General features: G+C 40.7%; 1 protein-coding gene across 1 annotated transcript in view; it reads left to right on the plus strand.

Moving 5' to 3' along the window:
• RORA (RAR related orphan receptor A) overlaps positions 1–26,054 on the plus strand; it is a 737,001-nt gene that overhangs the window by 601,916 nt on the left and 109,031 nt on the right. The window lies entirely within an intron of this gene.

Below are 26,054 nucleotides of genomic sequence, written 5' to 3' on the forward strand. Positions count from 1 at the left end.
TTGGGTAGCTGACAGATAATCGGTGCTTAGGAGATGTTTGTTAAAAAGTGGGTGGGCAAATAGACAAATGGAAGCCTCTGGTGGGTTGAACTTGACAAAGAGATTTTTTTCTTTAAACAAACAAAAAAAATCTATTCGATGGAAGTTCAGAGATACACAATACAGTGGGTGAAATTGTAAGTTTTTCTTAGAAACTGGGTAGTTGGGTAGCTGACAGATAATTGGTGCTTAGGAGATGTTTGTTAAAAAATGGGTGGGCAAATAGACAAATGGAAGCCTCCGGTGGGTTGAACTTGATAAAGAGGTTTTTTTCTTTAAACAACAAAAAAAATCTATTCGATGAAAGTTCAGATAGGAACAATACAGCGGGTGAAATTTTAAGTTCTTCTTAGGAACATCTTAGGGCAAGGAAGAAATTGTGTATGGGTTCTTGGCTTATGTCTCCCTGCCACTCCCTCAAACTCGTATCTCCTCCCTCTACGCCAAAACATAGTAACTGCTGAAAGAATACAGTTATGTGCAGGAAGCATGTATAGACTAGACTCCCCGAAGAGCCGGTGCCTGTGAGCATAAGAAGCGCAGCCCGGGATTGCAGCGCTTGGCAGCTCTGGGCTTTCCATCATTCCTGCCACGTTCGCACGCAGTAACTTTCCGTGCCGGCTCTGGGCGGCTAGTCGGAGGCGGAGCTACAGGCTGTACCCCTCTCCCCAGCAGCCACCAGCGCTAGGGTGCCCGGCAACTGTGCCTTGGGCTAACCCGAAAAGCCACACGTCCCAGACCTGGGAGCACGCCAGCTAAACGAGTTTGTGGCAGAGGCTGGTAACGTCCAGGGCCTTTGAACTTGAGTGCGGAGCTTACTGTGTTCCCAAACACTTCTCCTCCGGGAAGGCACTGTCATTAGCCAGCCCCTCGGTCCCAGCCCTGCTCCCTCCCAGGTCCACCCTGGTGCAGGTGTCACAAAACAGACAGTAGTTGAGTTTAGCCTTTATTGAGCAGTTACTCTGTGGCAGGTACTATGCTAAATTTGGGCATTACCATGTTACTTAATTTTTATTTTTGTTTAAAAATACATAGTATTTACTGCGTGCCTGACACTGTTCTAATGGCTTTGCACATATGAACTCATTTGATCCTCATGACAGTCTGTGAAGTAGGTTCTGTTACGATTTTAATATTTTGGATATGGAAACTGAAGCACAAAGAGGTTAAGCACTTAAGAAGGTGAGATGGGGGTCCCTGTGCTTATTTGAGCTAATGCCATGATATCTTTTTCCCTTTCACATTTTCTATGTTATTTTAACTTACTTACTTTCTATTTGATGGTTATCTCAAAAATATTATTCAGATCCATCTATAAATATGCATTAATACGTCCTGTGCACCAGATATCCTGGGACTCCGGAGAGGTCTAACGTAGATTCCTCACTCTAAAAATGACAGAGTTCCGTTAGGGTAATGAAGCATCTATAGATTAGCAACAAAAGGAGACAGGGAGAGATACTGATCATGGGACCTTCAGGAGTTGAAGGGAAGGGGAGAGTCTTAGGGGCAGGAGCGATTGGGGAAGACCTCAGAGAAGGTGGATGGAGCTCTTGGAAAATTGAATACATCAGCAGAGGCAGTCAGTCTTGTGGACTAAGGCTGTCTGTCCATTGAGGCCTGCAAAAGCAGGCAAAGATGCTGTAAACCTTCTGCAGAAAGTGCCTTAAACAATGCCGGTGGCTCTGGATCTTAAAAGCATAAAACCCTGAAATCTTGACCGGTTTGGTGCAGATCCTGGGCCACAGTGAAATGGTCAAGATGGATGATCCTTGTGTGGTAATACATTATGACTCGTTACGATAAAGTGACCATACAGAAAAGGTGGGGACCAACTTGTATGCCGAATTCCAGCTTGTATGCAGACAGATTTCAATGCTTTGAGATGAGAGGAAGGAGGGAAGCAGCTAATGTGTGTAGTGTTACAGGGTTACTCCTAGATTTCTCAGTTGACTTATATGTGATGATATTCTTATGCTATAGAATTTGAAAAGATTTTAGGAAACAAGGCAAAACAAAATTTTCTCAGCCCTGATGATTATGAAGAGACGTAAAAGGCATCATCATGATACATCATCTGTGAATATGGGTTGCCGTATTTGTAGCCCCAAGATAGTTTGTCCCCAGATTGATCAAGTGCAGCTGAGATGGCTGCTGACAGTGCATAAAACTAAATCCAATCCTCAATAATAGGAGGAGTCAGAACCTGTCTTTGTCTCCAAAGAAAGATGATCTATTGAAGAATGTGTGTCAATTTTGCAAGTCATTTTGTTACCACGATCATGCTTTAAATTGAAGAAAGCATCACTGAGTTCTGGAGTGCACTTTACATTATGAAACATTATGGTAAGCAGCTTATGTCCAACATGATTGCAATTAGAGTTTAGTGAACCACAAGAAGGGACAATCCGTGTAGGATGCATTAGTGTAACTGTGTTTGCCAGGAACAAGTTTTAACCTTTTGTACAGCTGTTGAGGGAAAGGTGCCAGTATTCCCTATGAGAATACCTGTCAACTTTGCATTTGAACAGGGAACACCTAGTTTATGTTTTTGAAGACCACTCCCTTTTTCAGCTGAGCACCTTTGGGCATGTGTCAGCAGGAGGTGTTAAGACAGATGGCAAAAACAAATGCGTGAGCTTCAAACCCAGCACATTAGCAAGATTTGGAGAAATGGCAAGGCAGGAAAAATTACAAAGAAATCGCCTATTCCGATAACATATACATGTTGAGAGGTGACATTTGGGGAATGAGAAGAGGGTTATCTTTAAAATGTAAAACTCAAAGGAAAGATGACTTTCTCCTATCCTGAAATGAGAAAATACATTAATTTTTCTTTTTGTCATCAAAGTAGAGAGAACATGTTACCTATGTATCCTGCCTCTCATAAAGCTCCTAGAAAATACATATATGTTTTTAAAGTTGTGTTCACATATTTTATAGTGAGTTGAAATTTGGTAGGGCAACTGTAACATGGAGCAGGTATCCTGCCTCCTAATATTTTAATTCAGTCATCCAACATTTGACACATTTTTGAGGCACTGTTGTGTGCCAGGTGCCCAGGGTGCAATACTGAGCACAAAGGACAGGCTTCAAGATATGTGTGTAAGAGCCCTGTGTCACCCCGTGCTACATGTATCTGTAAGGGGCTGTGTGGGTACGCAGGGGTCAGAGAGGACTGCGTTGTGGCGGAGGTTGTCTCTTAGCCTTGGCCAAAGTTGATAGAGGCTTGAGTGCTATTACCCAAGCTTCGCTCCATCACTGTTTCTGAGGATGGTGCTACTGTCAGATTCTTAGAGTCCCCAGTTACCTCTGCCCCACCTCCAGGAATACAGAAAAAAACCAGCCAAGTGTTACTGGCCAAGAAAACAAAGATATGGGTAACAATGAAAAGAACATGTTTAACGCCTTGTCTGTGGCCTGTAGGAATAGTAGTCTATTCCTATCTGATAATTAAAAATTGCCCTCGATACAAGCCCCCTTCACTTGTCTATGACCTCTTAGTTTTAAGAACCAGAGTTTGGCTTGCCAAAAGTCCAGCAAACTTCTCAAGCACCCCTTCTCCTCAGCTGCCCTCCATACCCTTATCTTTCCTCCATACCCACAGCAACACCCCAGTTCCTAATATACCTAGGCCCAGCCTCTGCAACAGTGCTGCCCAAACTTGGGCATAGCAACTGTTGCCAAGGACTGGATGAACTGACATGTCCTTCCCACCACAGGGCAAATCTGCCCATCACCAGGTGTGAAGTTCTTAATGAAGTCCAGGCAGTGAAGAAGCTCACAATTTTAGGTCTCTCTCTCTCTCCCCCCCCCCACCGTGTGTGTGTGTGTGTGTGTGTGTATTTTTGCTTTATTCTTTCTTCTTTCCTGATTAATATAGCTCATCATCCACTGTGCTATGAATCTGTAACACGCATTGAAATTGGCCAGGGACAGTTCTGCAGGAAGTCCCTCCAAGGAAGTCTATGGATAGATGTTCTCCAAGAAGAATGCTCAGTGTCACGTTCTGCCTCTTGTGCAGTTGCTTTCTCAGACCTTGCTGCCTTCAAAACTCAGTACAGAGTTTACCCTTTGCTACCATGTTGCTGTGGTAAAAATAGGGACTCCATATTTCAGTGGCACCAGGTACAATTTATTTGGCTCAATTAGTGGATAAGCACTTACTGAAGACTGGGTCTGGGTTCTCTCCCTTGTGTGATTGATTGATTGATCCATTCAACAAATACGAGCAATAAAAGTGGTACCTACCATATACCAGGCACTGTGGGCTCTGTGCCTGAACACTGAGCCAGGCAGATATACTGCCAGCGCTACTGGGCTCACTAGCAAAGAATACATATCATCATATCGCCCCTGCCTCCGACAAGTTGTGCTAGGATAGAAAGGTGAAAAGGCTTGAGGCTACTGTGTTGTTGTGGGCTTTTTTGTTTGTGTATTTCAGAAGCAATTCAATATTGTGCAAGTCTTCCCCCAAATGCATTGTCTTTTAGATGAACCTTTCCTATCACAGTAAAAGCATGTCCATCAAGTCTTCTTCAAGGTATTTCCTCTGAGAACTCAACTTGTTTCTTACAGAGGTTGGTGTGAGGCTAGTCTGAGAACAAAGGGGGTTTTAAGGACCGGGGGGTTTCCTACAGCCTTTCCCCTGACCCAGCAAACCTTGGGGCTAGTCAGGCTGAACTTGGAGGTGGCTCAGCCACAGAACGCAGGTATGTTCATTCTTAATTTGTGCAAAGTACAAGATAACTCAGGGAAAATCGGTTCATTTGTACCTGAGAAACTTTCTTTCTTAAGCCCTTTTCCTGAAATGTAGTTTTTTGTTGTTTGTTTGAGGCAGAATCTCGCCAGGCCGGAGTGCAGTGGTGCAGTCTCAGCTCACTGCATCCTCCCCCTCCTGGGTTCAAGCTATTCTTACTGCTTCAGCCTCCCGAGTTGCTGGGACTACAGGCACACACCACCACGCCTAGCTAATTTTTTATTTATTTATTTATTTATTTTGTATTTTTAGTAGAGACAGAGTTTCACCATGTTGGCCAAGATGGTCTCGATCTCTTGACCTCGTGATCCTCCCCGCCCACCTCGGCCTCCCAAAGTACTGGGATTACAGGTGTGAGCTACCGCCATCAGGCCCTGAAATGTACTTCTGACATGTTTAAGGTCTGTTTCGGTTCCAAGATAAGAATTTCTTTTTTTTTTTTTTTTTTGAGACGGAATTTCGCTCTTGTTACCCAGGCTGGAGTGCAATGGCGCGATCTCGGCTCACCGCAACCTCCGCCTCCTGGGTTCAGGCAATTCTCCTGCCTCAGCCTCCTGAGTAGCTGGAATTACAGGCACGTGCCACCATGCCCAGCTAATTTTTTGTATTTTTAGTAGAGACGGGGTTTCACCATGTTGACCAGGATGGTCTCGATCTCTTGACCTTGTGATCCACCCGCCTCGGCCTCCCAAAGTGCTGGGATTACAGGCTTGAGCCACCGCGCCCGGCAAGATAAGAATTTCTTAAGCCCTGTGACCCCTGGAATTCTTCACAACTTCCCCCTAACACCCCTTTGCTGCTCTTCCCAACTCCTGTTTCTTTCTGAGCCTTCACAAGGACTCAAGGAATATTTTCTAACTTTTGGTCCACAACAGATACCAGTAAAACAACAAACAAATCACAATTTCTCAATCCTCACCAACCAGTGGCAGCCCTCGTGCAACTGGGAGGAACCTGGCAGGTATGGGAGGCGAGATTTTAATAGACAACAAGGTGAGCGAGATGAGAGGGCAGACACAGGTGCCAGCATTAGTGTCACGCACGCTGAAGACCCGTCCGAGCACCACCCTGAGCACACACACGCCCTTACGGGATTTGATCAGCACCTTCATTAAGTCGTTTACCACAGTCAATTCACATGTTCCTTGATTTATCTTGCTCTTGGTATATCCCCAAACCCCAAATCCATATGTGTGCGTATATTTGTACATGCATACATTAAACAGGACATAAAGTGTTTTATGCGTGTGAGTGTATATATGTTGACAAAATTTGAGGTATTTTATAACAGTCTTCACAGTGAGTTTTATGAGTCCAACAGAAGGGTATTTGCTTTTCCTGGAGCAATGGCACTTTTTGGAGGAACTAAATTCACTACTCCCCAAATCAGACGTGCCCATAACGATAATGCTTACGGGTTGCTCACTTGTGAAAAGCATGGGCATATGGGTGGATGGAGAATGAGAAGACGGAGTTCTTTTCAAAGCAGCCCTCTCAACCTTCATCCACAGAACTCCACGCAGCTAAGGGGTTTCAGGCAGGAGGGCCTTGTCAGTCATTTCTTGCTCATTAGCAAACTGGCTTGTCATCTGAAGAACTGGTTGCCATGCGTTGATTGTTAGGAGTTCAGGACAAACAGGTTTCAGCAGCACACAAAGGTTTTTTGGCAAACAGAAAACATAAACAGTTTCCTTATGAGCTGGGCTGGCAGGGAGCAGCTTCCCCGACCTGGGCTATCTTGAGCTCACATTCTTCCTCCGCCCACTGAAGATTGTTCCCTGTTGGTTTTGCTGGGTAAACTCAAATCCCATTATCAGCCTTCTCTTCCCCAGCTGCTGCTGGAGCACACGGTACAGAGTTACCCGCTTAGTGAGCTCCCGATGATAAGTCCTCAGAGCCCCATCTCGTGAGACTTTGGAGAGAATCTTCCCTCCCCTTCTCATTTTACACTTGTTGCAAGGTGAGGGTTAGAGATACCAGCTGGGGTGTTATTCTTTCCTATTACTGGTTTCCCAGATGAGATAGGCAAACATTTAGGACTTAGAAGCAGACGATCTCAGGGCTCAGTGGAGAACAGAAGCCACCCAGTGCCACTTTATCTATATCCCCTGACGCCAAGCATGGTCAGCATGGGCTATGATAGGATTCAAAATATAGGAATCAGAGCCATCAGCTCCGCCAGGTGCACCAGTGCTAAGATGAAGAAACATGAAAGAGCATTAGGACTTGGGCAGCTATCGATAGTGGCAACTAATCCACCACCAGGCTCTAGGAAGCAGAAAGGGGGCTGTGTGTGGGGTGGCGTTGCTCTGTTTTCCCTGACAGCTCTTCAACCTATAGCTCCCTGAGCAGGCTGTTCTGGTCTCAGCTTGCTCATATAAACAGGGATGGAGCCACAGCGGAGAACTTTGTTAATTTTATTATCTTAGGATGGGAGTTCTTCTCTTTTCTGCTCCCGTGTTGAGAACAGGTGCATTATTTGAGACCTTACTATGTTCCAGGCAGTTGACACCTATGTAAGCATGTCAGTCTGGATGTACATGTGTCTAATCTAATTTAAACCTTATGATAACAATAAAAATTAAGTATCCTATTTCTTGAGAAAGCCGAGTTTCAGGTGTTAAGCCACTGGCCTAGCACACATGGCTAGTGCATGGCAGAGGTGGGCTTGAACCTTATTCCGTCAAGCCCTGAAGACCTTGTTCTTTCTCCCGTGCCATGCTGCCCCCTCCCCACAAAGGTTTATAGAAACAATGCAAAAGCCATGTCTTTATAAACCAGATTGTCAGTGAGCTGCATTCCAAACTCTTGAATGCCTTTCTCAGGACCTTCTCATCAATGCACCCTATGAATGCCTCTTTTCCTCAAAAGAGGAAACACTCCGAAAGAATCAATCTTGGGCCGGGCGCGGTGGCTCACGCCTGTAATCCCAGCACTTTGGGAGGCCGAGGCGGGTGGATCACGAGGTCAAGAGATCGAGACCATCCTGGTCAACATGGTGAAACCCCGTCTCTACTAAAAATACAAAAAATTAGCTGGGCATGGTGGTGCGTGCCTGTAATCCCAGCTACTCAGGAGGCCGAGGCAGGAGAATTGCCTGAACCCAGGAGGCAGAGGTTGCGGTGAGCCGAGATCACGCCATTGCGCTCCAGCCTGGGCAACAAGAGCAAAACTCTGTCTCAAAAAAATAAATAAATAAATAATCAATCTTAATGCTCTTTCCTACACAACTAGAACCTTCCAGAGGTTGCATTTGTACTGATTTGCCTTGCTGCTCCAACTTCTTTATTTCCATTTAGGGTCCACTATCTGCAGGTCTGCTTCCCTCAGCTGATGGCTCATGCTCCAAAATTGTCTTTCCTTCCTCTTCCCCAGAAGTCAGCGCCAGTGCTTGCATTTCCTCTGTGCGATTAGGAGAAAAGTATTCCATTAAGCCAAACTGTACTTAGCTTCCTGAGATACTGTCTTTTTCAACCGATAGGCCTGGTAGCTTATCAGCCTAAAAGAATGAATTTCCAATCATACAATTCTCTATTTACCACTTAAATCTTCAAACATCATATAAGAATAAAGGATATTACAAAGAAAAAAATGACCATTTTTTTTTTACTAATCTGCCAAAAATATTTCTTTTTTGTCTTTTATCATATACATATATCATTTTATGTTTTTGCAATTATGGCATAGATTCGATGTTGTATTCTTCTTTTTTTCACATAATTTAGCAATGTTAGAAATCAGTTGTTTGTCTGAAAGAAAGCCTATCGAGGTTGCAGAAGCAAATTTACTGTCCCATAAGGCCTTCCCATGAACTATCTACCTGAGTTTTTGGGGTCGCCCTTTTACTAAATAGTAAGGACAAAGTCTTACTCTTTGACACCTTTTCTTTTCAGGTGACTTTGTGGCAGTAATCCTAACACACACACACACACACACACGCACCCCATATCATATTGAGATTTTATGATGATTTTCTCTTATATATGAGTAATTTTTAGGATATTCAAAAGAGTTCACAAAGAAACATTCATTTAATGAATGCCAGATGTGCCTAGCAACCTGGTGGGAGACTTATGGCAAGTTGTTTTATTTAAATCATAGAACAACCCTGTGGAAAGGCACTGTTACCCTCACAGGTGAGGAAACCAAGGAAGGAGGAAGCTCCCTGCCCAACTGACAAGCGACAGGACAAGATTCAAAGTCAGATCTGACTGCAAAGCTCTTTTTAATTTGTCACCGGACTTTCTCTCCTTAGAAAAACCTTTACTCTATAAGGGTTAGTCTACATGTCATTTCCAAGGCACATCAGAGAAAATGTAACTAAGAGAAGGAAATAGAGCTTTTATGGTCAAGTGACACCATTGTATATTACAGGCACACAGAGATACAAAACAAATGTAAATTTATTCAAATATGATGAGAGAGGCGTTTGTAGTGATACATGTTAACAGGAGACCTATTACTCATAATTGATTTTACTAATATTTTAGCATCTGACCTGTTTCTCTTAATTGAATTGAAATGACTTATGCAACACATTTGTTTTACTGACTTTGGAAAGATATAATCACCTTCACCTACGCTTTAAATAGAATTTTTAAAAAATTCCTCAACAGTGGCCTTAAAGACAAGTAAAAAATATAGAGTTTTCTTCCCTAGGAAATGCCTAGAAAATTGCAGTTATTTTGTTTTAAGGAGGGAAAAAAAAGAGAGGGCATATTCCACAATGATCAGTGAGGTCACCCTGAACGAAAATAAAATATGTCCACTAAATCCTTCCCAAGAATCACAGATTGAGTCACTTGGGAGAGTACTAGGATGCTCTGCCCTTTTTAACTTAGTCAAAATTAGTAATTCCAAAGCCCTTAAAGTATAAACTAATTTTATGTTTGCAGAAAATACTTACCTCTGGGGACAGAGTAAAACAGAGAGAAGAGAGAGAGGTTCTTCTAGGTACAGAGGTGTCTCAGATCTCAGCTTCCTTAGGACAGGTGGCTTGTTCCATCAAACTGCAGAGAATGCCAGTCTGCTGGGTTTGCCAATGCCTGGTTCTAGCATTATACCAAGAATGACAATTCAGGAACATACCAGGGAATTGTTCACTAAGGGAGGTAAAAATTGTGACTCTAACCTCAGGCTTCAACTGGGCATGCATCCACCAGTTTCTGCCCGGGGTTAGTTGAGGCTTGGAGGAACATGCCAAAATGAGGGGAGGTTCATTTTTGTTTTTCAAGTTGGCAGGTCTTGTCTTGGAATAGAAACAGAATTGGTACACCAACTTTAATGGATTAGAAGATGATTGGGCGTTGGACGAGGGCACAGGGGGAGAAAAGGCAAGCAAAAAGGAAAAAAAAATATTTTTGAGAACTTGCAAAAAATCAGTCTTGCTGGCCAACCCTGGCCTTAGATTGACATCTGTTGTACGTTAGTTTCAAATGTGTCTGTTTCTTAATACATGATCTCAGAACTTCAGTGATAGCATCCAAGGAAAAATTAGAAAATGAGCTTGAGGAAACATTTCTCTGGGTTCCTTCTCCCTGTGCCCAACAGGGAAAGAGCCGATAGAAGCCCTGCCTAGTCTAACTTGAGGCCACCCATTGGCTGGTAGGACTAGGATGAAACATCAGCACCTTTAATGTGGGGTTGAAAAACGGAATGCCAGGAAGTTAAAAGGACTTAGGGGAAAATGTCCTTTGGCCTTCCGCTGCGTGACAGGATTCTGAAGTGGCAGCTAGTGAGCAGAGTAGACTCAGTTAGTCCAGTCAGAGGAAAAAAGCAGCAAAACCAGAGGACCAACATCAGTAATATCTTTGAGTGCAGTGATGAAAGAGTGAGGATGGCTCTGCCAGAAAGGCGGGTCTCTCCATCAGGTTTCCCAAAGCAGCTTGCGTCTATGGCCAGCTGTCAGGGGAAAGGAGCCCTGCCTGTTGGCTGGTATTTATTGAGCACCTACTAGGTGCTAAGAGTTCTCTAGACAACTCGTGCAAAGAAGACACCACCTTTTTTTTTTTTTTTTTTTTTTTTTTTTTTTTTTTTTTTTGCCAAACTCAAGATTGTTTGAGGTAAAGACAGATGTTGATTTTGTTTTCTACCAGGAGAAAGAGAATGCAGAATACAATTATTAAAAAGATGCATTTTCCGATTGCTAGAAAACTCATAGTACATAAACACAGAAGACTTTAAGGAAGGTTAAAGCTATGGCGAATTGAATCCCTCTTCCTTCCACTCATGTCCTATTCTGGGGCTGATTCAGTGCTGGAAACATGGTAGGAGATGAAATGAACAACCAAGGGTGAGAGACAGAAGATACCGAAACAAGGGTCTAGCCACTCGTGCTATAGAGATTCGCTTGGAGATCTTTTGAGATCTGAGAGATTAAACCCATTCAAGAGGAAAGAATTTTCCATTCCCCACTGTCTATGCAATAATACCCAGCCTGGCAGAGTGAAGATAATTAAGTGGGAATAGAAATTTTATTTACCTCCAAATGCAAATTCCTTTAACTTGCCCCCACTTAGAGAAATATGTTCTTTCTCCCTTTGTCTGAAATTAGGAAAGACCACTGGCCCATATGCTTTAGGTGACATGACTTCTCAGCATTATCTACCAGAAACTTTTTATTGTCTTCTGATTTTTCTACCTTGCACAAACCAGGATACTCAGTTCTGAGGGGTTATCAACGTCAATCTGCATGAAAACAGAATCATTTTCTAAAGTCTCTGTATTTTATCTCCACACTGCAATTTATCCACATGCCACTTGAATGAAATTCCAAGTTTTTATTTGGATGGTTGCCCTGGATAGGACCCAGTCCTAAAGAGCCTCTCTGATCCTTTCGTTTTTGGTTTTTTTTTTCCCCCTTCTCTCTCTGTCTCTCTCTGATCCCAGTGTTATTGCTCAATTGTGCTGTTTCTATCATTGCCTACTTAGTAACAGCAATGGGAAATGAGCCTTGAAAGTGATCACCCAGCATATATACATATATATTTTTCTTCTGCTGGTCTCATAAAAAACTACCAGTCATTTGTTTCATCTCACTTATTGTCGATCAGTCCTGCATTTTCCACCTCCTTACCGTGATTTTCTTTGTGCTGTGGTTCCCAGCCACAGCCCGCTTCCTGCTGAATTAAACTGCAACCCAGACAAAACCAAAGAGCACATCTCTCCCAAAGTTCACTCAGAAGGTCACCCCTGGTGAGATGGACATTGCAGATGTGCTAGAAAGATTAGAGGCTGCTTTGATGAAACCTGCGTCTGTTCTTTGCTCCTGGTCCTCAGAGTGGAAGATCGGATGGATTGCCATTGCCTTGCATTATTTAAGACTTTTGATGAGCACCTCCCATCAAAATTCCCCACAGACCCTGGACTCTGTGTGTGTATGTGTGTGCGTGCGTGCGTGCGTGCGTGTGTGTGTCTGATTTACAGAACACTTTAGAATGAGTGAGATGTTCAAAAGGACATTGCCATGTGAGCTCTTTGCAGGGCCCACATTCCATTAGGTTGCCCTTCCTTAAGGTCTCTTGGTGGCCCTTCTGTTCTATTTGATAGCAATTTCTGTTCATTCCAGATTGTATGAAATCTCTTTAGCAGCTTCAAACGGCTTTCTCGAGCTACAATTTTAGCATGTGGGTGCTGATCACATCAGTCCCTGGACTTTTGTTATTTCTCACCCCTTTGATGGTTTTCCTCCCTGCTTCTGTTTTCATTGGCTCCCACTTTCATCTCCACTGTCTGTTCTGCAATGGTGTTATCTATTCATTCGACAGAGTCCAGCCATTCAGCCCTCTGAAGAAGAGGCCATTCCCTCACTTCTCTGTCCCCGCTGTCCCAGTGGGTAGTCCATGATTTGTGCCTTTCATCAGGCAACCGTGGAGACCCCTCTTTGGGCAACCACTTTGGTGATAGGATGAGGATTCGTGTATCATGATTTCATTTTTATCAACCTCTTCTGTGTCTTCCCGTTTTGGGTTGAGATGCGGCGGTTTCTGTTATGGCAGGTATTTTTATAGATGGCTTTGTCTGTGATCATTGCAAATGATGAAAGGTAGGCCACCTCATTTCCATCTTATGGACTTTCCACAGATATATATTTATTGTCTCTTCCTAGAGTGTGACCAAATGGTCAGAACATGGAGCAGGTATGAGACTTGAGGATTTTATTCCCAGGTCTGCCTTTCTCTATACCTGAGACTTTATATAAAAGTCATTTAACCCTAAGGCTGCCACATTTTTGTTCCCTCTAAAATCCCTGCCATTAATGTTGCATGTTATTTTGCCTAATTAAGTATTTCACATTTGAATTCAAAAGCCCTAGTATCTATTATGGTTCTTTTCTTAATTAATTCAATATTTCATACCAAGCATGGTGTTAAGAGCAAAGGCCTGTGGAGCAGAGAGGCCAAATGATCATCCCTTAAATGTGGAAGGAGGTCACTTTTAGACTTAATCATGGGAATCTCTCCTTTTGGCTATTGGTAAGCAAATATGAATCAGCCTGCCTGGACCTCCCCACCATGTGAATGTATTAAAATGTACAAGAAACGTTTAATGAAACTAATGAAATACAGAGCCATAAAAATGAACAGACGTAACTGCAAATATATTCTTAACTTCTAAGGCCAATGTCATGGTAGACACCAGGGCCCTTTGCACATGGTGTGTGTTTCTCGGTCACACAGAAAGGACCAGAGGCTGTAAAACCCCCATCCTATGACAAGGCTTGGTATATGCTCAGCATCATATGACCTGGTTTACTGTAGATTGATATGAGTCCTGATTTATTAAAATGTGTTTCGTGATTTATTGGTGGCATGTTGTTGAAGAGCCATGTAAATTATCTCTGGTGGCAGGAGTGATTAGACAATATAAAAATGGATGAACAGAAAGAAAGATATAAGTGATGACAAAGAATCTTCTGAAGAAGAAATGTAAGACAGCCTCCTGTTTCCTTTTCAAAGTCTTACCATGGAAAACTTGCCTTACACTTGCCAACCTGATGTTTCTCAAAATATAAATTCCTCAGGAACAGGAAGTCAGCTTTCGATACTTAGCATGTTGCAACATGTAGTGAGCACTAGAGTCGGAGTATAAACCCCCGTGTAAGTCCCAGCTCTGCCATCAGCGGTGTGATCCGCTGAGCCGAAGGCCTCTCTGAGCTTCACTTACCCCATCTGTGAGTGGGAATGATTCCTGCCTGCTGGATTTTTGGCCATTTGTAAGTGTCATACTTAGCCTTTCAGCTGCATTCTCGTTAACAACAACCTAATGATAACACTAATAACATTTAAAAGCAATTTGGAGGTGGCCATGGTGACTTTAATACAAAAAGCAGTATTCTCTGCATCCTGGACAGTATGCGGAGTGAAAGAGACAGAAACCCAAAAGCATCTGCGCTCCGCGTCCATTTCCAGGCCATTATCAGAAATAACTTCCCTTTCCTCCATCTATGCAGGAGCCGAGAAAATATATCTCGGGACCCTCAGCTCCTGCCATTGCAGAGTCTGTACACTGTGGATCTAGCTTGGCAGGTGGAGAGGCAGCAGTTTCCATGCCTCCAACAAATTAACTAGTTTTCACGGATGTTTTGCAGCTGCCTTGGAAACAGGCTAGCAGTTTTGAAAAAGAATTGGTGCAGCCATGAAAAAGGTATCGGTATCATGTGTGTGCGTGGATAAAGCGTACTTTTAAAAACCTGTCACTTCACCTGCACTGAATGGAAACAATGCCAAGTTGTGTCGATGGCTTTCTTCTTTTTTTTCTCATTGAACTTGCTTTAACTGCTAATCTTTCTTTCTCCAGAATTCTGGCAGGTTAAACATTATTATATAAATAGCAATGGTAACAAATACCTTCACAGGACGATATCTATTTAAACTTTAGCCCTGAACACTCATGATTCAAGCAAAAATATTTACAAAAACATTCTAGCTTTAAATAGGGGGAATGGGTTGTGTTTGAACGATTTTTGTGTATTGATATTTGGCTAATATTAGAATTAAATGAAATACCTGTATATAATGCAGGTATCCTCCTGTGAAACATGCTTTATTTTTCCAGTATGCTTCAGAACATAGCTCAGTGAAACAGGAACACCTAAGTCCTTGAGTGTAAGGACTTAAGTAATTAGGGTTATTATTTTAGATATGTATACCATGCCGCATTCAAGGCATTATTAGAAAATGAAGTACATCATAAAAATTAGTTTTCTGCAGCATAGTTCTATAAGTGCCAAAACTACTTCACTTTATAGGGGGAAGGAGAGCTTTCAAAATATATTATGTAAGTCCCCATCTTCTTATAGACTTCGTGGGTTAATACATTCTTAGTGATTCAAAGCCATTATAACCATTAATTATTATGGTGTTTACAGTATGCTGTAATACAGGATGCACTCAGAAACTCGGCAGGTGTGGTTGACTGTTTGTCCCCATGCTCAACGGCTCCATGCTACCATATTGTTTGAGATCTTATGTCTAACTTTTTATCATCTTTAAAATCTCTTCCTTCACTATTGTTTCTCTTTGTGCCTATGAGCAGAAGTGTCTGTGGTACTTCTAAAATATCTCCTGTATCTGGACATTCAGATATCAAGGTTATCAGAATTATGTCTTACATAAGAGAAAATAGCCTCGGAGTACATGTCAGAGGGATGCTTTTTAAATCACATATACAAACTTTGGTTCTTGGAGTTTTAGTGGTGTCTTTGCTGATCTTTGTTTCTTTTCTTTTTCCTTTTGTGTTTTTTGGCTTTCTTCTATCTTCCATTTCACAAGGCTTTCACGTGAGAGATGTCTGATTATGAAAAGTATTATAGCAATTATTTATATTTCTCTGATAGCAGTTCTAATTTAGTTTTTCTTTAGATAACCACTCGCCTTACTGGAAACCGAATACCTTCTGCTCCAATTTTGGGTGCATATTCAAGAATAGGACTTTTTCCTTTTAACTGACTTTTTCCAATGTTTCACATAGTGCCTCACCCAAAATCTGCTCCGAGAAAATATATGATGATTAACTGAGATTTAAAAATGATTGTCACACACAAGCTACATAGAAATGAAACTTTCTACAAAGTATACTGGTCTTTCATGTTCTGGAAAATGCTTCTGTGCTTTTCACATCTTGGTTTAAAAAAAAAACAGAAAGACCAAGTTGAGCATAAATGATACAAATAATTTGTAATGGAACTGAAAATAGAACTTTTCGTGAATATCAATTCCAGGTACCTTGCAGCTTTCCTATGGGATTTTTTGTTGATGAAAGAATTTGTAGCTCAGAATTAGGAACGCTTTAATTCATTCATTTGTTCCAACAATAGTATTTACTGAATGCTTGCTGAACCCCACCAGGGATGCCCAGGCATATCAGACACAATCTCAGGAAACAGACATTTTGGCCAGAATTTGAAGGTTGCTGTGAGTCAGAGCCCAGCTGCCGTATGTTAGAAGCATTCCTCCAGTTAAAACTGAAAGCTTTAAAGTGAAGCTTAACTTGTTTTTTCAAGCTAGTCTTGATTCAATTAAAATGATCCCAAATATTTCATGTTCTGGGAAGAAATCTGGAGAAGTGGTGTCATAATGTTTTCCTGTTCGCTGACAAGTCATTCAGTAGCCCTGTCCAAGATCATTTAAAATAGCCTGGGAATAATCAGAAGTGATGTGCCTCTGCGGAAAACACTTGGAGGATGCCTGTCGGCAGATGATGTTTTAACCCTAGGTTTGATTCAGAACTGTTGTTAAGTTCCTAATGACAATTTATATGTTTAAAAAATGTCATCTCCAGAAAAGTTAATATAAATGTAAGTTAGGAAACAATGAAAGTTTCATATAATATAATTATAATTGATTCTGTGGTTTTACTTATCTGTTCTGCTTTGTAATCAAATACACTTATCATCTCTCCCTCCCTGCTATTAGCTTGCTTTGTTAGTGAGTCATCATGTTTGGCCTCTATTAAAGACCAGTAATCTTAAATCATGTCATTAATCATATCTGATCATCGTAATTTTGTAAGAAAAGTATTTGTATAAATTTTGAGTGAAGTAACCATATGCACTGTTTTTGTAGCTTCTTTTCCACTATATATTAACATTTACATTGTGTTGTTAGCCTTAGTTATATGTGGGAAGATGGACATTATTTTATAAAAATTATTGGTTTTTATTGCCTTGAAATCTTAAGGGATACAGTAGGTTTTTGTAAGAATGCATTTTGTACAGAATCATAATAAGCTTCTTAACTAAATGTCTTTGTTTCTCTAGGAGTGTTTGAAAGAAAAACAAAATCTTGTTTGCAGGGAGTACAAACTCTAATTACATTACTGAAGAATTGCTTTTAAATGTTCAGGAATTTTTTTTTAATGGAGTAGACGGATTATCAGTTTTTATGGTGACATGTACATAGTATATAGTCTGTAGAACCTTTGAGCCTGAAGAGCATAGCTAGGTGGACAGAATAACAAAAGATCTAAGGTGAAAAAGTCTCTTAATTATTTGGGTGCTCAGAGTATATAACACCAAATACACAGAGAGTGAGCACTATCTGTATGTCCAAATAGACTTACTGTTCACACTGTTTGTTAGTATATTTTATGTTGCTCACACAGTTATAAATGTCTAGTCGTAGGTCATAAACCACTCCAATCTAGTGATTATTGGGTATCAGCACTGTGCCAGGTGCTAATGGTTTTCGTGTTTATTGCCTTACTTTTAAGGTATTAAAAACATCTCTAAAGAGAGGTGTTCGTTTTTCGGTTGTACAGGTGAGGAAACTGAAGCCCAAAGAACATAGGTAACTTGCCACCAATCACAAAGCCAATGTTGGAACTAGAATCGAAAACCAGATTTTCCAACTCCAACTCCAGTGCTTTCTCTTGCGTACATACTACTTTCAAAGAAGTATTCACTGATTCAACAAATATTTACTCAACATCTATGTACGCCAGGCGCCTATGATCAGCCTTAATGATGTAAGGAATACAGTGGTGAGCAAGACAGATATGTGTCCTGACTCTTGTGTGTAGACTCTAGAGAAGAAGACAGAAAAGATAACAAATGATTCAAAAAGAGGGTGACAAATCAGGTTTACAAAAAGAGGAGAACAAGATGACTATAGGGCAGTCATAGACCATAGAATGGCAAAAATAAACAGGTAAACAAGGTTAGTCCCTTCACATTACTGGAGGATTTTGTGTTTACAAGTTTGCGTACTCACTCTATTTATTTATAACCCCAAAATCCACACTGGCTATGCGGTCATTGGCAGACAAGTATGTGCACACAGCGTCCTAGCACAGCTTCCCCACTGAGGTTCATTAAGGTGATGTTCTGCCATCTTGTTTCAGCTCTAATATTATAAACAGGTGTCCTTTTTAAAGTCTGTTCAATGCCATATTTTTCTAATGTTTGTGCCTTTTTTTATTTTGAGATGGAGTCTTGCTCTATTACCCAGGCTGGAGTGCAGTGGTGCAATCTCGGCTCACTGGAACCTCCCTCTCCTGGGTTCAAGTGATTCTCCTGCCTCAGCCTCCCTAGTAGCTGGGATTACAGGCATGTGCCACCATGCCTGGCCAATTTTTTTTTGTATTTTTGGTAGAGACAGGGTTTCACCATATTGGCCTGGCTAGTCTTGAACTCCCAACCTGAGGTGGTCCGCCCGCCTCGGCCTCCCAAAGTGCTGGGATTACAGGCATGAGCCACCATGCCTGGCCCTTTTTGTGCTTTTTGTTGGTAATCTCACTGTTTAAAATGATCCCCAAGCACAGTGCTTGCTGAAGTGTTCCTAAGTGTGAGAAGATTGTGATATGTCTTAATGGAGAAAATACAATGTGTCAGATAAGCTGTCTCCAGCCATGAGTTATACTGCTGTTGGCTGCCAGTGCAATGTTAGTAAATCAACAATACATACCAAATAAGATGTCTTTAACCAGAAACACACATAAAACAAAGTTATGTATTGATCAGTTGACAAAAAACCTATGGGTACAGACTCACAGAAACCTAACCCTGTATTTCTTGTAGGAGAAATAATTTTGTCTCTTTAAATTCTGTGTTCCTGGGAACTTTATAAAACTTAACTACTTTGAAGAGCCAGAATCAACAACGAACGGATAAATATTTAACAACACCAAGTGCTGGAGAGGATATGGAGCAACTGGAACTCTCATATATTGCTGATAGAAATGCAGAACAGCACAGCTACTCTGGAAACCATCAAGCAATTCTTATAATTAAATGTATATATCCATTCCATATGATCTAATAGTCCCATTCCTAGGTATTTAACCATTTAAATGTAAATTTAGGTTCACACAACAACCTGGACCATGAATATTTATAGCAAGTTTATTTTTGATTGGCATAAAATGGAAACAACCCAACTGTCCTTTAATTGGGGAATGAAGACAACTGTGGAATGGAATATTACTCAACAATAAAATGAAGCAAATTATTTGTGTACTCAACAGCACGGGATGAATCTCAAATGCTTTATGCTAAGTGGAAGAAACCAGTCAACAGGCTCCATAGCATACTATTCCACTGAAATAATATTCTTTAAAGGCAAAGCTGTAGGGACAGAAACATTTCTGGTTGCCAGGATTTGGGGTAGACGGGATGAATTCGCCATAAAGGGGCACAGAGGAATATTGGGGGGAGAGGGAATAGAACTGTTCTGTCTTGATTGTGTTGGTGGTTACACAATTAAATGCCTTGGTCAAAACTGAAAGAACCGTATCCTAAAAACTGTGTTTTCCTATATGTAAATTATATTTTAATAAGAAGATTAAAAAACTGAGACCTGAAAGACGAATCAAAGTACAGTTCTTCTAGTTTGGCACAGTGACATCAGAAAATACCATTAAAATAGAGAACACCCTATATGTTTACAGTAGTTCTAGTTGATAAAATACTGGCAGTGTAAAATAAACACTAGGTAGTAATTTATGTTATACTGCAGATAGAGCAGTGATCTCTCGGAACATATGAAACATGTTTTCTTTTCTCTTGTTTCATTATGCCTAAATCTAACATGGTGACAGGAAACAGTCTCTTACTGGTTTTTTGACAATTTCTGTAATCTGCAAATCATAATATGATTCCACTATATGCGTTATTCATAAGAGGACAGACTTTTGTTTGATTTGGATTACCCAGTTAAATGACAGTTGACCTTGGGATAATGTAACAAACAAGACAACAGAGCAAATATGATAATATCACTTATCTTGCTTATATATGATTATCTAATGATAGGCCTCTGTCAGAAACAGACAGTTTAACTGTTTGTGTCCTTGAAAACAGAGAGACTTACCATATGCCCTCTTTGAATGTCTTAAACTCTGATAGTCCCCTTTTTTATTCTTCCTTGTTTAGAATGGCTTTGCTACATTACCGCTGTTATATTTCAAGGAGCAAAGATGTTGTAAATCAAATCACCATTACATTCTGGTTTATGAAAGTCAGTTTCACCGTATAACATGTACCTAACCTTTGAAGTAATGGGCGAGTTGGGCTTTCCGAGACTTACTGTACTTAAGGCTTTACAACAAATTCAATAATGCATATCAGTAGTTTCTCAATAATGTATACTGTAGCTAACACAAACAAGTCACTCTCGCTTGTATTATATTTTGAAGATTATTTTATCTATGTTTTGCTTAAAATGTGTTGTCAAAACATCCCAAGGCTATGTATGTGCTGTGTTCTTACATAAATAACAAGACTATGCAGCACTACAGTCCCTTAATAAACATAGACAACAGTTTACTCAAAGGACGTTGAAAATAAATGGCTCTGCTTAAGATGATTGTGCTGTCAAGGCCATTTGTCAGATGATTAAAGTAGGTGAACAAATTGCTATATTATATGACATATGTCGCAAAAACTATGAAAAGAGATGCAGTGAAATAATTTGGAAAAGTAAAAACAGTAAATATCTTGTCCTTTTCTGTAGAATATCATGAACTGTGAAATTGTTATTTTTCACCTGTATAATTTTTTTTGTTTGAAGTCTTTTAGGAATGTCAGCATTGGTTTGTGCATTTTTTAGTTTCCTGTAATCCTATCTAACATCCATTAACACCATTAACAACATTTAGAGTTGTCTGATTATCCCAAAATACAAAATAAACTTCCCTCAAGAGTTAATTCAGTATGTAGCAAGTGTTTCTTAAATGTACAAATAGCAACATTGTTTTCCAACAGGATAATTACGACCATGTACACTATGTTTCCTCATTAGTAGTAATTAAATAATTTACTAAATTATGCAATAATTCATAATGACACATGCTAACCTTGCTCAATTACAGGAGCCAGTGATCAAAGAAATTCTCACACACATGCCTAGATGTTATTAGAATAGTACTTTTTGATTTCTGGAGAAGTCAGCTTGCTATTTTCAAAATACTAAGTAGTGCTGAATTCAAGGAAGAATTAAAACAATTGTTGAGAGTTACAGCATAATGTTTAAAAGTACACATGCTAGAATCGGCACACATGGATTTTTCTTATGTTTCCGCCAGTAATTGGCCCTGGCCTATTGGACAAGTCACTTAATTTCTCTGTGCCCCAGTTTCCTCATCTCTAAAGTGAATGTAATAAAAGTACAGAATGTTTTTGGGTGAATGAAATGATTTTTTAAAAGAGCATGAAATCGATGCCTGCCACAGAGGAAATTCCGAGGAATGGCGAACAAGTAGGAGAGGTGGTAGCAGCAATAGTAACAGCATTATATAATTATTGGAAAGCCATTTTGATTTCACAGAATTATTTTTGGGGACACAAGGTTTCGCTAGATACTAAAAATCTAACATGAATTTCGGAACTTCTGACTGGAATGCCTAATTTAATCTACCTCCGTCTTACAAAATGTAGGAAGAGTTTTTAAGAGAAGAGTGGTTTTTTAAAATGTGGATCTAACATATTTAGAACATTTTAACATTTTTTATTAAAACAAAAAATACCCAAATCTATTCTCGTTTTAGTGCTCACAACACACTTCCACAGTGTAGGACTGGCCATAAATAATAGATGTGCTTCTGAGAGCAGAGAATAGACTTCTGATCAGACGCTGTCAGCCCAGATGAATCCCATCCTATAAGCTGGAACTTAAATGTGAGCATCAAAACCACTATTGACATGTGGCACAACTGTCTGAAATGTCAATAGTTATAAAATGAGTATTTCATAATGCAGAATAATTGATTACTTTGCTTGACTGAACAGGAACATACTTTCTCTGCGAAAGCAAAATAATGCGAGCGTTTGCTCCTGGAACGCTCCTAGCTGCGAGATTTGGATTTCCCAATGAAGCCCACGTTACTCTGCAGTCCTTGATCATGCATGACAAAAATAGGGAAAACCATCTGTAACCGCTTATCTTTTCTCTATTGTTTGAAAATATATTTTAAGATAGTTCTTTAAAAAATAAAATATGGCCTATATATGAAGCATCTATATTAATAGAACTGTCTCCGATAATTTTCAGAACTGAAATGGATGAGATACAAAATCAAATAACATTCCATTTATCTTGTTCATCCTAAAATGCTCTGCTTAGCTTTTCACTCTGATGAAATAACATCCATTTCCAGTTTTATTCTTCCTCGGTGTGCTGTGATGTGGAACTCTTTTGCTCTATGTGTTTTATTAAGTGTAATTTAACTTTATGACTATCAAACCAACTATTAATCCTTACAATAAGACTGTGAAATAGGCAAGCTGCAAAGAGATTTATTTTCTGAAGCACAATTCCCTTCTTCTACCTCCAATTATTTTTTCAAAAATCATCCTCTGCAAGTGTACAGTTTGCAGAGCTCCATACTGGGCACTGTAAGGGAAGGCAGAAGAAATAGCTACAACCTGCATTTTCGGCTTTCTCCTCTTCTTATCTGTGTATATTTTATCTATGGTAAATGCTCACTATTAGTTTCCTTGAGTCAACTTTCTGTCTCTGTACGTTTACAACTGTGTTCTTTTTTTTTTTTTTGAGACCGTCTTGCTCTGTTGCCAAGGCTGGAATACAGTCGTGCGATTTCTGTTCACTGCAGCCTCTGTCTCCCAAGTTCAGGTGATTCTCCTGCCTCAGCCTCCCAAGTAGCTGAGATTATAGGTGCCCACCACGCCTGGCTAATTTTTAGTGGAGACGGGGTTTCGCTGTGTTGGCCAGGCTGGTCTCGAACTCCTGACCTCAGGTAATCTGCCCACCTTGGCCTCCCAAAGTGTTGGGATTACAGACATGAGCCACTGCCCCCAGCCTGTACTTTTACAAGTGTGATCTATCCTTCTGAGAGGCTCTTCATTTTCACTTCTATCCACCAAGATGTGATTTGGCCTTCAAGCTCTAGCTCAAATCTCCTTTATGAAATCCTTCCTCTTTTAAAGTTTCAGATGAACCCTGCACACAGTAACCTCTCTTATTCTTGACTTACATAATACTTTATTTCTGGAACACTTAGAGTGTGTGGCACACCTTCTGCCTTACGTTATAAGCATTGCGTTTATTTTCTTACTAGATTGCAAGCTCCTTGAAGGACAGACTGATGTCTTGATCTTTGCCCTTCTCTCTCGACGTCCTAGTACAGTGTAAGGCACACAGAAAGTGTTTAGTCATTGCTCATTGGATGGGAATTTGCTCTCCTATAGGAAATAAGACATAAAAAGCCTGCTAGACCACAAGGCCTCTTGGGCCAATGGGTAATTTAATTCTTATTCATCTTTGTGTCCCCAGTACTTAGCAGGTGCTTAATCAATACAGTTGATCCTTAAACAATGTAGGGGTTAAAAGTGCTGACCCCCTTGTAGAAAAAAATGTACGTATCACTTTTGAATCCCCAAAAACTTAACTACTAATAGCCTACTGTTGACTGGAAGCCTTGCCAATAAAATAAACAATCAATTAACATATACTTTGTATGTTATATGTATTATATATCGTATTCTTACAATAAAGTAAGGTAGAAAAAAATAAAATATTATTCAGAAAATCTTAAGGAAGAGAAATTATATTTACTATTCATTAAACGAAAGTGAGTCATCAGAAAGGTCTTCATCCGCATCGCCTTCACAGTGGGTAGGCTGAGGAGGATGAGGAAAAAAACGAGTTAGTCTTACCGTCGGAGGCGTGGAAGAGGTGGAAGAAAATCCTCTTATAAGTGAATCTATACATTTCAAATCTGTGTTGTTCAACAGTCAACTGTACTTGTTTTATATACACCACACACGCACACACGAGTTTCAAAACTGTAGAATGCTCAGCAAAAGTGCATGCTGAGAGACATTTCAGCAAATTTTGATTAAGGGTCAATATTTTATGTCAGGTACAGGATCTGTGTGTATAACAAGTAGGGGCTGATGGAGGGGTGGCAGTACCATTTGGAAGTTCTACTGAGAGATATCACTTTTTCCTTTCTGTCTATTTAATTCTCCTAGTGGCCCTACAGGACTCTACTCTCCTTATTGACATATGGTGAAACAAAGGTTTGGTCAAGCTCATACAGCTAGTGAGTGGGATGTAGGTTAGTTTTGAGCGCAACTTTAATGCCAGAGCCCATTCCACCATATCATGGAGTTCAAGGAAATAAAGAAGGCTTCTTGGCGAAGGAGCAGACATGGCACAGCGCAGAGAAAGGGAAGAAAGTGTTCCTGGAAAGTGGATGGGGAATGATTCTGAAAGCAGTCACAGGATGTTCCAGTTGTAGAGCCCGCTGCAGTCATTTCCTACTCCATCAGGCCACAGTTGAGGGGCTTGATGTCCTGAAAGGTAAAACAGCTTGCCCAATGTGACGTAGAAAGCTAGTGACAAGTGTGAAACTATCCTGGACCCAGGATTCCAGATTCTGAGTTCACTTGTATTTCTTGTATTCTCTTACCTAAATATATATAGATATAGTTTCTTGAATGGCTTGTTCCACTGCCAGGTATAGGAGTGGGGTGAGGACACAGCATGGGGACATAAAGGAATGGAGGTCTCCCTTGGCCTTGGTTTGCATTTCTCCCCTTCCGGCCTTGGCTGTTGTGTGCATAGTGAAGCACCTGCCACCTACCTATTCTGTGGAGGTTGCTCAGCTCTATATGCCTGTGAACTTTACCCTTTTCCTTATTGTGATGATTACAAAACATAAGCCAGTCCTCTGAATTTCCTAATAGGTATATGAAATCTATGGTTCCAGAAATCCCAGAAGCACTGCACTATTGTCTCCATTCAGTCAGATCTTTCACCTCCAACATCCCATTACACTTACAGCCACACTAATGATTTGCAGTCATCTGTCAACTGTTAGTAAGTGGCAGAGTGCTGCGCAAACATCTTTTCAGTGGGCAGCCAGACAGGGTACACCTTTAGGAATGTTCGGACCGACTCATGAAACTCTACAGTTTTCAGAGCACAGGTCAGCTGATTTGTGACCTTCTCAAGATCAGGGCTACTGTCTTATTCTTGTTTGATTCTCCATCACAGTGTCAGTATAATACCTACGGTAAGTTTGGTTGATTATGAGGAAATGTGTGTGTGTGTGTGTGTGTAACATTGTAGGTGTCTCTTGCCACCAGAATGTAGTTTATTTCATTGTATTTCATGGACTATGCATATGCACACACACATGCATATTTCATTCTACATCTATATTTGTTTTAAAATCATGAATGAGGCAGATAAAGCGCATTAATCCATTTGTCCCCTCCCCCTTAATACTCATAAATAGCAGAGCTCTTTCTCTTACTGTTGCTTTCTGGGTCTCACCAGTATGACTCCATTTCTAAGTGTTCCTTTATGAGACACTGGCTCCTTCTGGACCCAAATTTAAGCAAGGCTGTGATTTCTTCTAGGTGACTTTGTGACATGTCCATAGCTTCCCAGGTATCCTTGCTTTAGAGCTCTCTGGGTCTGACCCTAATTGGTTTATGGGAAACCTGGTCCCCTGGCTCTATGTCAACCAGAATGGCTCAGCTCCTAAAGGTCACAGTGCAGTGGTGGCTAAGGATTCCATTGAATCAAGCTACCTAGGACCACATTAACCTTTCACTGAGCCCTTTCTTGTTCAGCTAGAAAGAAATTAATTGAATTAGCAAGCAGCCGCACACTGGAGAGAGACACGTGGGGTCCGGGTGACACAAATCCAAAATGCTGTCCCTCACAAGCATCAACAAACGTTGAAATCACCTTTGTCCTAGGAGCCACTTGCAGATTCACGATAAATTTGCCAGTCTACTGGTTTGTCATTCTCCCCAGTAGCATTGTATCTGTGATTTGGGGTGGCA

The sequence above is a fragment of the Sapajus apella genome, unplaced genomic scaffold (genome assembly GCF_009761245.1).
Source record: "Sapajus apella isolate SASKATOON/1434 unplaced genomic scaffold, GSC_monkey_1.0 scaffold37, whole genome shotgun sequence".
Taxonomy (NCBI): domain Eukaryota; kingdom Metazoa; phylum Chordata; class Mammalia; order Primates; family Cebidae; genus Sapajus; species Sapajus apella.